General features: G+C 32.7%; 1 protein-coding gene across 2 annotated transcripts in view; it reads left to right on the top strand.

Annotated features, from left to right (window-relative positions):
* SLC26A11 (solute carrier family 26 member 11) overlaps positions 1–13526 on the top strand; it is a 69134-nt gene that overhangs the window by 32504 nt on the left and 23104 nt on the right. The window lies entirely within an intron of this gene.

Here is a 13526-nt window from a genome sequence, read left to right as displayed (position 1 = left end):
TGTAAAATGCTTCACTCGAAAAATAACTGAATGGAAAATAGATCCAGGAGAGAGATTGTAAGAATTATTGGACTATTTGAAGGATGTGATCAAAAAAAAAGCCTGGACAATGTTTCAAAAAATTATTTAGGAAAATTGCCCTGATATCCTAAAATCCAAGGAGAAAAGTCATTGAAAGAATACTAATGACTTCCAGAAAGAGATGCCAAAATAAAAACTCCAAGGAAAGTATTTATGGCCAAATTACAGAATTATCAGGTCAAGGAGAAAATACTGCAAGCAGCCAGTATCTGTGATATCAAGGAGCCACAGTCAGGATTACACAGGACTTAGCAGCTTCTGAAATAAAGGAGTTTGAAAATGGTATTCTAGAGGGAAAGGAGCTTGAATTACAACCAAAAATCAACTACTCAACAAAATTAAGTATAATCTTTTAAGGGAGAAGATGAATATTCAGTGAAATAGGAGATTCAAATTTTTCTGATAAAAAGATCAGAGTTGAAGAAAAGATTAGATTTTCAAGTACAAGACTCAAGAGAAGCATAAAAATGTAAACAGAAAATTTAAAAAAAGCAAATTGTTCAATAAAATCAAACTGATAACAACCCTACATGGGAGGATGATATAACTCTGGAGAACTCTATCTTTATTAGTATACATAGACAGAGGGTGTGACTATAAGATGACTGTGATTTTATAAAAAAAAAAAAATTTAAGGGATGAAAAAAAGATCACACTTGGTGAAGAGGAAAGGGGGAAGCAGAATAGGGTAAATTATATCATATGAAGAGACACAAAAGAACTTTTACAGTAGAGGGAAAGGGGTGAGCATTGTTTGAATCTCTCATTGGATTTGACTCAGAAAGGGAATAGCTTATACACTAAGTTGGATAGTGAAGATCTATCTTACTCTATAGGGAAGTAGGAAGGGAAAGGAGAAAAAAAAAAGAAAGCTCCTTTTTTTTTTTTTTTTTTTTTAAATAACTTTTTATTGATAGAACCCATGCCAGGGTAATTTTTTACAGCATTATCCCTTGCATTCACTTCTGTTCTGATTTTTCCCCTACCCCCTTTCACCCCCTCCCCCAGATGGCAAGCAGTCCTTTACATGTTGAATAGGTTACAGTATATCCTAGATACAATATATGTGTGCAGAACTGAACAGTTTTCTTGTTGCACAGGGAGAATTGAATTCAGAAGGTATAAATAACCTGGGAAGAAAAACAAAAATGCAAGCAGTTTATGTTTATCTCCCAGTGTTCTTTCTTTGGGTGTAGCTGCTTCTTTCCATCTTTGATCAATTGAAACTGAATTAGCTCTCTTTATTGAAGAGATCCACTTCCATCAGAATACATCCTCAAACAGTATCATTGTTGAGGTATATAATGATCTCCTGGTTCTGCTCATTTCACTTAGCATCAGTTCATGTAAGTCTCGCCAGTCCTCTCTGTATTCGTCCTGCTGGTCATTCCTTACAGAACAATAATCTTCCATAACATTCATATGCTACAATTTACTCAACCATTCTCCAATTGATGGGCATCCATTCATTTTCCAGTTTCTAGCTACTACAAACAGGGCTGCCACAAACATTTTGGCACATACAAGTCCCTTTCCCTTCTTTAGTATCTCTTTGGGGTACAAGCCAAGTAGAAACACTGCTGGATCAAAGGGTATGCACAGTTTGATAACTTTTTGAGCATAGTTCCAAATTGCTCTCCAGAATGGCTGGATGTGTTCACAATTCCACTAACAATGTATCAGTGTCCCTGTTTTCCCACATCCCCTCCAACATTCTGCATTATCTTTCCCTGTCATTCTAGCCAATCTGACAGGTGTGTAGTGGTATCTCAGAGTTGTCTTAATTTGCATTTCTCTGATTAGTAATGATTTGGAGCATATTTTCATATGTCTATAAATAGTTTCAATTTCTTCGTCTGAGAATTGTCTGTTCATATCCTTTGACCATTTATCAATTGGAGAATGGCTTGATTTCTTATAAATTAGAGTCAGTTCTCTATATATTTTGGAAATGAGGCCTTTATCAGAACCTTTGACTGTAAAAATGTTTTCCCAGTTTATTGTTTCCCTTCTAATCTTGTCTGCATTTGTTTTGTTTGTACAAAAACTTTTCAATTTGATGTAATCAAAATTTTCTATGTTGTGGTCAATAGTGATCTCTAGTTCTTCTTTGGTCATAAATTCCTCCCTCTTCCACAGGTCTGAGAGGTAAACTATCCTATGCTCTTCCAATTTATTTACAATCTCATTCTTTATGCCTAGGTCATGAACTCATTTTGATCTTATATTGGTGTACGGTGTTAAGTGTGGGTCAATGCCTAGTTTCTGCCATACTAATTTCCAATTTTCTCAGCAATTTTTGTCAAATAATGCATTCTTATCCCAAAAACTGGGGTCTTTGGATTTGTCAAACACTATATTATTAAAGTGATTGGCTGTTTTGTCCTTTGAACCTAACCTTTTCCATTGATCAACTAGTCTATTTCTTAGCCAATACCAGATGGTTTTAGTAACTTCTGGAAAGCTCCTTATAGAAAGGAGGGCAGAATGAGGAAGGGAAAAGGGAAAGAAAAGATGGGATTGATAAAAGAAACAGATTGAGGGAGGTGCAGGTCAGAAGTAAAACACTAATAAGGAGAGATAGGATGAAAGGAGAAAGAAAAATATAAATGGGAAAATAGGATGGTGAAAAATAACATAGTTATCATAACACTCCCATAAAATAGAACTGAATAGCAGAGTGGATTCAAAACCAGAATCCTACAATATGTTGTTTACAAGAAACATATTTTAATCAGAGAGATACACAGTAAAGGTAAAAAAATGGAGCACAATATATTATGCTTCAGTTGAAGTTAAAAGGTAAAGTTAGCAATCCCAATCTCAGACGAAGCAAAAGCGAAAATGGTTCTAATTTTACTTTAAGTATAAGAGGTAAAACTAGATAAATCTAAACACAAAATAATCATGACATAATAGAATTTCAGAAGAGTTAGATATGATAGGACTCTGTAAAAAACAAAACAAAACAAAAAACAGAAAAGAATATGCCTTTTTCTCAGCAGTCACATGACACCTGTCCAACAATTGACCATATATCAATACATACAAATGTACTAATTGCACTCACAATCAAAAGCAAAAAGGCAAAAAAATTAAATGCATCCTTTTCAGATTATGATACAATAAAAATACATGTAATAAAAGGCTATGGAAGATAGATTTAAAATTAATTGGGAACGAAATAAGCCAAACAACAAATCATAGAAACAATCAGTATTTTCATCAAAGAGAACAACAATAATAATATAACATGCCCAAACTTATGAAATGCAGGGAAAACAGTTCTTAGGGGAAATTTTATATTTCTAACTGCTTACATGACATGAATAAAGTAGAGAAAGGAAATCAGTGAATTGGACATGCAATCAAATATCTAGGGGAAAAAAATTTAAATTCCCTATTAAATACCACATTAGAAATTCTGAACATCAAGGAGAGATTAATAAAATTGAAAATAAGAAAACTGTTGAACAAATAAAACCAAGAAGTAGTTTTATGAAAAAAAAAATAGTTAAACCTTTGGTTAATTTGATCAGAAAAAGAAAATCATATCACCAGTGTCAAAAAAATGAAAAAGGAAAATTCATCACCAGTAATGTAGAAATTAGAGCAATAATTAGGAACTATTTTGCCTAATTGTATGCCAATAAATTTGAAAATCATAAATGAATTGGATGAATACTTACAAAAATGTAAATGGCCCAGATTAGCAGGAAAGGAAATAAAATACTTAACCCTATTTTTGAAAAAGAAATTGAACAAGCCATCAATCATTTCCCTAAGAAAAAATCTCAGAGATGGATGGATTCACAAATGAATTCTACCAAATCTTTAAAGAACAATTTATTTCAATACTATATAAACTATTTTGAAAAATTGGAGGAGACCTACCAAATTCTTTTAATGGTACACATATGGTGCTGATACCTAAATCAGGAAGAGCCAAAACAGAAAAAGAAAATCATAGACAAGAATATTGCTGCAAAAATTTTGAATAAAACATTAGTAAAGAAATTATATTATCATGAGAATAATACCTTATGACCAGATGGAATTTATATCAGGAGGAATTCAGGATTGGTTCAATTGATCATGTCAATAAGAAAACTAACTGAAATTATATGATACTCTCAATAGATACAGAAAATTTTTTGACAAAATTCAGTGCTCATCCCTATTAAAAATGCTAGAGAGAATAGGGATGGAGCCTAGATACTATTTTACAGGAAATCATCAAAGAGAACTGCCCAGAAGTAATAGAACTGGAAGGGAAAATAGGCGTTTAAAGAATTCATCGAACACCTTCTGAAAAAGACCCTAAAAAAATAAATAAATAAAAAATAAAGACTCCGAGAATAGGGATGAGTGGAGTTTTTCTTAAAATGATAAGGACTATCTATTTACAGTAATCAGCAAGGATTTTATATAATGGGGATAAATTAGGAACATTTCCATTGACATTAAGGGTGAAACAAGGATGCCCATTATCACCACTATTATTCAATATTGTACTAGAATTGTTAGCTTGACAATAAGAGAAGAAAAAAGAAATTGAAAGAATTAAAATAGGCAATGAGAAAACAAACATCTTTGCAGATAATATGATGGTATCCTTTATAGAATTGTAGAGAATCAACTAAAAAACTACTTGAAACAATAACTTTAACAAAAGTGCAGGATAAACCCACATAAAAATCATCAGCATTTCTATATATTGCTAATAAAGCTTAGTAGCAAGAGAAAGAAATTTCACTTGAAATAACTAGACAAGGGGACAGAGCCAAGATGGCAGAGAGTAGACAGGTCTGTATCTGAGCTCTTCCTTATATCCTTCATATCAACACCAGATCAAGCCTCTGAACTGGTTTTGGAGTGACAGAACCCACAAATATTTGGAGTGAAACAAATTTCCAACAGAAGATATTTTGGAGGAACTTCAAAAAACTTGGAGGAACTTCTGTTTCTGTGGATAGAGTACCAACCCTGAAGTCAGGCGCACCTGAAGTCAAATCTGGTCTCAGACACTTAACACTTCCTTGCTGTGTAACCCTGGGCAAGTCACTTAACCCCAATTGCTTAGCCAAAAAAAAATATCTGTTTCATTTGGTGAGGGGGGAGAAGGAGGTAGCTGAGCACAGGCACAGTGCAGGGACCTAGGGTGGTGTGACAGGAACTAGGGAATCTAACAGGAGGATCTTAGGCAAAATACAGCAGTGCCCAGCTACTCTGTCCTGGTTCAGAAACTAGTGGATCTGCAGATTAGTTGTGAGATAGCCAACACAAATACATAAGGCAAATAGTGGTAACCCCAGTATAATGCAAAATTTGGCCATGCCCACCCAACACTGGAAGGAAGTCAAGAGCACCAGTCCAGGATAGTATAAAGCTGCTGTTGTCTGTAGAGGAACCTTGGGACAATCTCCCCTCAACCTTTAAAAACTGAGCAAAAAAGCAAAAAGAACTTTGACCATAGGTAGCTTTTATGGAGACAAAAAACAGATTTCAAACCCTGAGGACAATAGTGGTGAATCATCAGTTAAAAAGTTTAAATTCCTATATGGGGAAGATGATACGGTTAACTCTTGAAGTCTGTATTTCTGTTATGAGTATACTTAAAGGGTACAGGTATAATTTGTTTTATTGTGATGATATTAAAAAAGAAACTAGAAAGAGGATTCTACTGGGAGAAGAAGAAAATGGAGTTGAAGTGGGGTACATTACATCTCATTAAGAGGCAAAAAAGACCTATTACAATTGAGGGCAAGAAGGTGCTATGAGAATTGTGTGAATCTTACTCTCATCATGGGGGAAGGGCTGTAAAAGGGGAGCAATATTTGAGGGAGGTGATGGTGAGAAGCAAAATCCTGGGTAGGAAAGAAAAGAGGAAAGTATAACAAGGTGGCAGGAAATACAGAGTTAGTAATTTTAACTGTGAATGTGAATGGAATGAGCTCTCCCATAAAATGGAAGCAGTTAGCAGAATAGGTTAAAAGCCAGAATCTTACAATATGTTTTTTATAAGAAATATATTTAAAGCAAAATAAAACATACAGAGTAAAGGTAAAAGGCTAGAGCAGAATCTATAATGCTTTAGCTGAAGTAAAAAAAAAAAAAAAAAAGCAGGAATAGTGATTCTAATCTCAGATCAAGCAAGCAAAAATAGATCTAATTAAAAGAGATAAGGAAGGAAACTATGTCCTGTTAAAGGTACCATAGATGATGAAGTGATATCAATAATAAATATATATGTACCAAGTGGTATAGCATCCAAATTCCTAGAGGAGAAGTTAAGAGAGCTGCAAGAAATCAGACAGCAAAACTATAGTAGTGGGAGATCTCAATCTTGCTCTCTCAGAACTAGGTAAATCAAACCACAAAATAAATAGGAAAAAGTTAAGGAGATAAATAGAATTCAGAAAAATTAGGTATGATAGGCCTTTGGAGAAAATTGAATAGAGACAGAAAGGAATGTACTTTTTTTCTCAGCAGTACATGGAACCTATATAAAAATCAATTATGTATTAGGGCATAAAAACTTCAAAATCAAATGCAGAAGTAGTAAATGCATTTTTTTTTCAGATCATGATGCAATAAAAATTGCATGTAATAAAAGACCAGGAGAAAATAAACCAAAAAATTAATTGAAAATTAATCATGTAATCCTAAAGAATGAGTGGGTGAAACAACAAATCATAGAAACAATTGATCATTTCATCCAAGAGAATGACAGTAATGAGATAACATACCAATATTTATGGGATGCACCTAAGAAGTTCTTAGAAGTTTTATATCTCTAAATGCTTACTTGCATAAAATAGAGAAAGAGAAGATCGATGAATTGGACATGCAACTAAAAAAGCTAAAAAAAAGAACAAATTTAAAACATCCAATTAAATACCAAATTTCAAATTCTGAATATAAAAGGGAAGATGAATAAAATTGAAAGTATGAAAACTGTTGAATTAATAAACAAAACTAAGAGTGGTTTTATGAAAAAGCCAACAAAATAGATAAACCTTTAGTTAATTTGATTAGAAAAAGAAAAAAAAAGGAAATCAAATTGTTAGTATCAAAAATGAAAAGGGAGAACTTTTCACTAATGAAGAGAAAATTGGAGTGATATTAGGAGCTATTTTGCCTAACTATATGTTAATAAATCTGATAATCTAAGCAAAATGGATAAATACTTACAAAAAATATAGATTGCCTAGATTAACAGAAGAGTAAATACAATACTTAGATAGTCCCATTTTAGAAAAAGAAATAGAATAAGCTATTACTCAACTTTTTAAGAAAAAATCTCCAGGGCCAGATGGATTTACATGTGAATTCTACTAAACATTTAAAGAACCATTAACTCTAATACTATGCAAACTTTTTGGAAAAATAGCGAAAGAAGGAGTCCTACCAAATTCCTTTTATGACACCGACATGATGCTGATACCTAAACTTAAATTTCTCTACTGAATACTGATGCAAAAATCTTAAATAAAATATTAGCAAAGAGATTATAGCAAGTTATCCCTAGGATAATGAACCATGACTAAATAGGATTTATAAGAAGAATGCAGGATTCATTCAATATTAGGTAAACTTAGCATAATTGACTACATCTTTAACAAAACTGACAAAAAGCATTTGAGAAAATGCAACACCCATGGGAAAAAATAATAGTTTTCCTTAAAATGATCAGTAACATCTAGATAAAACCATCAACAAGCATTACATGTAATGGGGATAAACTAGAACCATTCCCAGTAAGATCAGGGGTAAAACAAGGTTGCCTACTATCACCATTATTATTCAGTATTGTATTAGAAATGTTAGCTTTGGCCATAAGAGAAGAAAAAGAAATTAAAGAAATTAGAGTAGGTAATGAGGAAACCAAATTATCATACTTTGCAGATGATATAATGGTATATTTAGAGAATCATCTAAAAAAACTACTAGTAACAATTCACAATTTTGGCAAAGTTGCAAGATACAAAATAAATCTACATAAATCAGCAGCATTTTTATATATTATCAACAAAGTCCAGCAGCAAGAAATACAAAGAGAAATTCCATTTAAAAATAATTGTTGGTAATATATTTGGGAGTTAATTGCCAAGGCAAAGTCAGGAATTACATAAACACAATTACAATTATTAAAAACACTTTCCATACAAATAAAGTCAGATCTAATCAATTGAAAAAATATCAAGTGCTCATGGATAGGTTGAACTAATGTAATAAAAACAATAATGCTACCTAAATTAATCTACTTACTCAGTGTCATACCAAACTCCCAAGAAATTATTTTACAGAGTTAGAAAAAATAACAAAGTTCACCTGGAAGAACAAAAAGTCAATAATTTTAAGGAAATTAATAGAAAAAATGCAAATGAAGGATAGCTTAGCTGTACCAGACCTAAAATTGTATTATAAATTGGTGATCATCAAAAATATCTGGCACTGGCTAACAAATCGAGTAATTGATCAGTGAAATAGTTAGGTTCACAAGACACAATAGTCAGTGGCTATAGTAATATATAGTTTGACAAACCCAAAGATTCCAGCTTTTGGAATAAGAACTCACTATTTGAGAAAAATTGCAGAGAAAATTGGAAATTAGTATGGCAAAAACTACGCCATAAAATTTAGAAATGACACCTAACACCCTATACCAAGATAAGATTGAAATGAGTTCATGATTTGGACATAAAGAGTGATATTATAAGTAAATTAGAAGAACAAAGGATGGTTTACCTCTCAGATCTGTGGAAAAGGAAGGAATTTGTGGCCAAAGAAAACTGAAGTATGTTATTGAATATAAAATGTATAATTTTGATTATATTAAATTAAAAGCTTTTTGCATAAACAAAACCAATGCAGACAAGATTAGAAGGAAAACAATAAACTGGGAACAACTTGACTCAAATTTGTAAGAATTCAAGCCATTCTCCAGTTGATAAATGGTCAATTTTATTTTTTAATTTTTATTTAATAATTATTTTATATTGACAGAATCCATGCCAGGGTAATTTTTTTACAACATTATCCCTTGCACTCGTTTCTGTTCCGATTTTTCCCCTCCCTCCCTCCACCCCCTCCCCTAGATGGCAAGCAGTCCTATATATGTTGGATATGTTGCAGTATATCCTAGATACAATATATGTTTGCAGAACCGAACAGTTCTCTTGTTGCACAGGGAGAATTGGATTCAGAAGGTATAAATAACCCAGGAAGAAAAACAAAAATGCAGATAGTTTACATTTGTTTCCCAGTTTTCTTTCTTTGGGTGTAGCTGCTTCTGTCCATCATTTATCAATTGAAACTCAGTTAGGTCTCTTTGTCAAAGAAATCCACTTCCATCAAAATATGTCCTCATACAATATTGTTGTCGAAGTGTATAATGATCTCCTGGTTCTGCTCATTTCACTTAGCATCAGTTCATGTAAGTCTCGCCAGTCCTCTCTGTATTCATCCTGTTGGTCATTTCTTACAGAACAATAATATTCCATAACATTCATATACCACAATTTACCCAGCCATTCTCCAATTGATGGGCATCCATTCATTTTCCAGTTTCTAGCCACTACAAACAGGGCTGCCACAAACATTTTGGCACATACAGGTCCCTTTCCCTTCTTTAGTATTTCTTTGGGATATAAGCCCAATAGAAATACTGCTGGATCAAAGGGTATGCACAATTTGATAACTTTTGGGGCATAATTCCATATTGCTCTCCAGAATGGTTGGATTCATTCACAACTCCACCAACAATGCATCAGTGTCCCAGTTTTCCCGCATCCCCTTCAACATTCATCATTATTTTTTCCTGTCATCTTAGCCAATCTGACAGGTGTATAGTGGTATCTCAGAGTTGTCTTAATTTGCATTTCTCTGATCAATAATGATTTGGAACACTCTTTCATATGAGTGGTAATACTTTCAATTTCATCCTTTGAAAATTGTTTGTTCATAGCCTTTGAGATAAATGGTCAAATTATATGTACAGACAATTTTTAGATGAAAAACTTGAAACCATTTCTAGTCATATGAAGAGGTGACCTATATCACTATTTAGTAGAGAAATGAAAATTAAAACAATTCTGAGATACCACTTCACACTTCTCAAATTGGCTAAGATGACAGGAAAAGATAATGATAACTATTGGAAAGGAAGTGAGAAAACTGGGACACTAATATGTTGTTGGTAGAATTGTGAATGGATCTAACCATTCTGTACCTAAAGGGCTATCAAACTATGCATACTCTTTGATCCAGTAGTGTCTTTACTATAACTCAAAGAGATCATAAAATAGGGAAAAGGACTCACAGTTTGTGGCAGTCTTTTTGTAGTGGCAAGAAACTGGATTGAGAATGGCTGAAAAAGTTATGGCATATGAATGTTATAGCACAGTTTCATAAGAAATGATTAGTAGGATGATTTCAGAGAGGCCCAGAGAGACTTACATGAACTGAAGCTAAGTGAAGTGAGCAGAACCAGGAGATCATTGTACATGGCATTAGCAAGATTATACAGTGATCAATTCTGATGGATTTGGCTTTTTTTTTTTAAACAATGAGATGATTCGGGCTAGTTCCAATGGTCTTGTAATGAAGAGAGCCATCTGCACCCAGAGAGGGGACTGTGAGAATTGAGTGTGAATTACAATATAGGATTTTCACTCTTTTTGTTGTTGTTTGCTTGCATTTTGTTTTCTTTCTAATTTTTTTCCTTTTTGAATTAATTTTTCTTGTGCAGCATGACAATTGTGGAAATGTGTACAGAACAATTACACATGCTTAACATATGTTGGATTACTTGTCATCTGGAGGGAAAAAATTTGGAGCACAAAGTTTTGCAAAAGATGGCTATTGAAAATTATCTATGCATATATTTTGAATGTAAAAAGCTTTAATTAAAAAAAAAAAAAAACCTAGACAATATAAAATATTTGGGAGTCTACCTGCCAAGACAAACCCAAGGACTATATGAACACAAATACAAAACACTTTTCACACAAATAAAGTCAGATCTAAATAACTGGAAAATTATCAATTGTTCATGGATAGTCTGAAGTAATATATTAAAAACGGCAATACTACCTAAATTAATCTACTTATTCAGTATGATAACTATCAAGTTACTAAAATTATTTTATGAAACCAAAAAAAATCAAAATGCATTTGGCAGAACAAATAAAAGGTCAAGAATATCAAGGAATTAAAGAAAAAGATGAAAAGGAGGAAGTCAGCTAGGACTTCTAGATCTAAATCTATTATTTTTATATTATAAAGTATTGTAAAGTATTATATTATAAAGTATTATAAAGTGGCAATAATCAAAACTCTTTAGCCCTGGCTAAGAAAGTGGTGGATCAGTGGAATATATCAGCTACACAAAGCACAGTAGTAGAGCTCACTATTTGGGAGGGAAAAAAAAAAAGAACTTCTAGGAAAACTGGAAAATAGTATGGCCAAAATAGGCATTGACTAACATCTCACACCTTATATGAAGATAAGATCAAAATGGATACATGATTTAGACATAAAAGGTAATATCCTAAACAAATTAACAGAGCAAGGAATAGTTTACCTGCCAAATCTGTGGAGAAGAGAAAAACTTATGACCAAACTGAGATAAAGAATATTATGAAATACAAAATGGATAATTTTATTACATTAAAAAACAAAACCAATGTAGATAAGATTACAAAGAAAGCAGAAAGCTGGGAAACAATTTGTATAGCCAGTGCTTTTGATAAAGGTCTCATTTCTAAAATTTATTAGTCAATTTTGCAAAAATACAAGTCTTTTCCCAATTGATAAGTGGTCAAAGCATCTTAACATGCAGTTTCCAGATGAAAAAATTAAAGTTAATCATAGTGATATAAAAACATGCTGAAAATCACTATTGATAAGAGAAATGTAAATTAAAACAGCTCGGGGGATACCACCTCCCATCTATCAGCTTATCATTTTCCTTTTCTGTCATATTAGTTAAACATTGGAGAAGATATGAGAAAATTGGAATATTAATAAATTGTTGCTGGAGTTGTGAACTGATTTAACTATTCTGGAGAGAATTTGGAACTGTGCCCAAAAGGCTATAAAGCTGCATACCCTTTGATCCAGTAAAATCACTACTAGGTTTATATCCCAAAGAGATCAGAAAAAGGGAAAAAGATTTATGTATACAAAAATATTTATAGGAGCTCTTTTTGTAGTGGCAAAGAATTGGAAATTGAGAGGATGCCCATCATTTGGAGAGTGGCTGAACAATTTGTAGTTTATCAATGTAATGAAATATTAATGTTCTATAGCAAATGACAAGTAGGCAGATTTCAGAAAAACCTGGAAAGATTTCCATGAACTGATGCTAAATGAAGTGAACAGAATCAAAACATTGTACATAGTAACAGTAACATTGTACAACGATCAATTATGAGACTTAACTCCTCTCAGCAATACAATGGTCTACGACAATTCCAAGGGATTTGTGATAGAAAATGCTGACCATATCCAGAGAAAGAATTATGTAGCCTGAATGCAGTTGAGAGCATAGTATTTTCATTTTTTTTCTTTCTCTTAGTTTTTCCCTTTTATTCTGTCTTCCTTCACAACATGACTTATGTGAAAATATGCTTGGCACAATTGTACATTATAGCTTATATTGGACTACCTGCAGCCTTGAGGATGGAAGGAGGGAAGAGAGGAAGAGAGAAAAAAATGTCACTCAGAATTTTACAAAGATAAATGTTGAAAAATATCTTTACATGTAATTAAAATATATAATATTAAGTAAAAAAATCCCTTAAAGCCTTTAAAGAATAGAAAAAGTTTTTTTTTTTTAAAGTAGTTTGGCAAATCCAATGAATATATTGACAATATATGTAAAGTATATGGAAAACATGTATCTCCTCTGCAAAGAAAGGAGGGAAATACATTTTCTCACATCTTTTCTGGAGCTTTACACAGTATTAAGCTTCAGGTTTTTATTCTTTTCCTTTTATATAGTTGTAGTCACTGTGGATGGGGCAGCTAGATGAAGCAATGGATAGAGAATTGGACCCAGAGTTGGGATAGGAGTTCAAATCTGGCTTTAGATACTTACTAGGTGTGTGACTCTGGACAAGTCACTTAACTCTGTTTGCCTTAATCCATTGGAGAAGAAAATGGCAAACTACTCCAGTATCTTTTCCAAGAAAATCCCATGAATAGTATGGTTCACAGAATCACAAAAAGTAGGATGAGACTGAACGGAACACTGTAGATGTTGTTTTCATGAATTTGTTCCATATCAGTACATATTTCTTCCCGCACTTTGTTGAATTCTTCCTATTTGTCATTTCTTATGGTTATTTCAATCATAATTGACTTTCAAAGAGACTTTCAAAAAGACAAAAAGATTCAAAAAATCTTTGGTAAGCTTTTGGAGTGGGGATGAATTTGCT

Source organism: Antechinus flavipes, chromosome 4 (genome assembly GCF_016432865.1).
Source record: "Antechinus flavipes isolate AdamAnt ecotype Samford, QLD, Australia chromosome 4, AdamAnt_v2, whole genome shotgun sequence".
NCBI lineage: Eukaryota > Metazoa > Chordata > Mammalia > Dasyuromorphia > Dasyuridae > Antechinus > Antechinus flavipes.
Note: the sequence above shows the minus strand (reverse complement) of the source record. Positions and strands in the feature narration are given on the sequence as shown.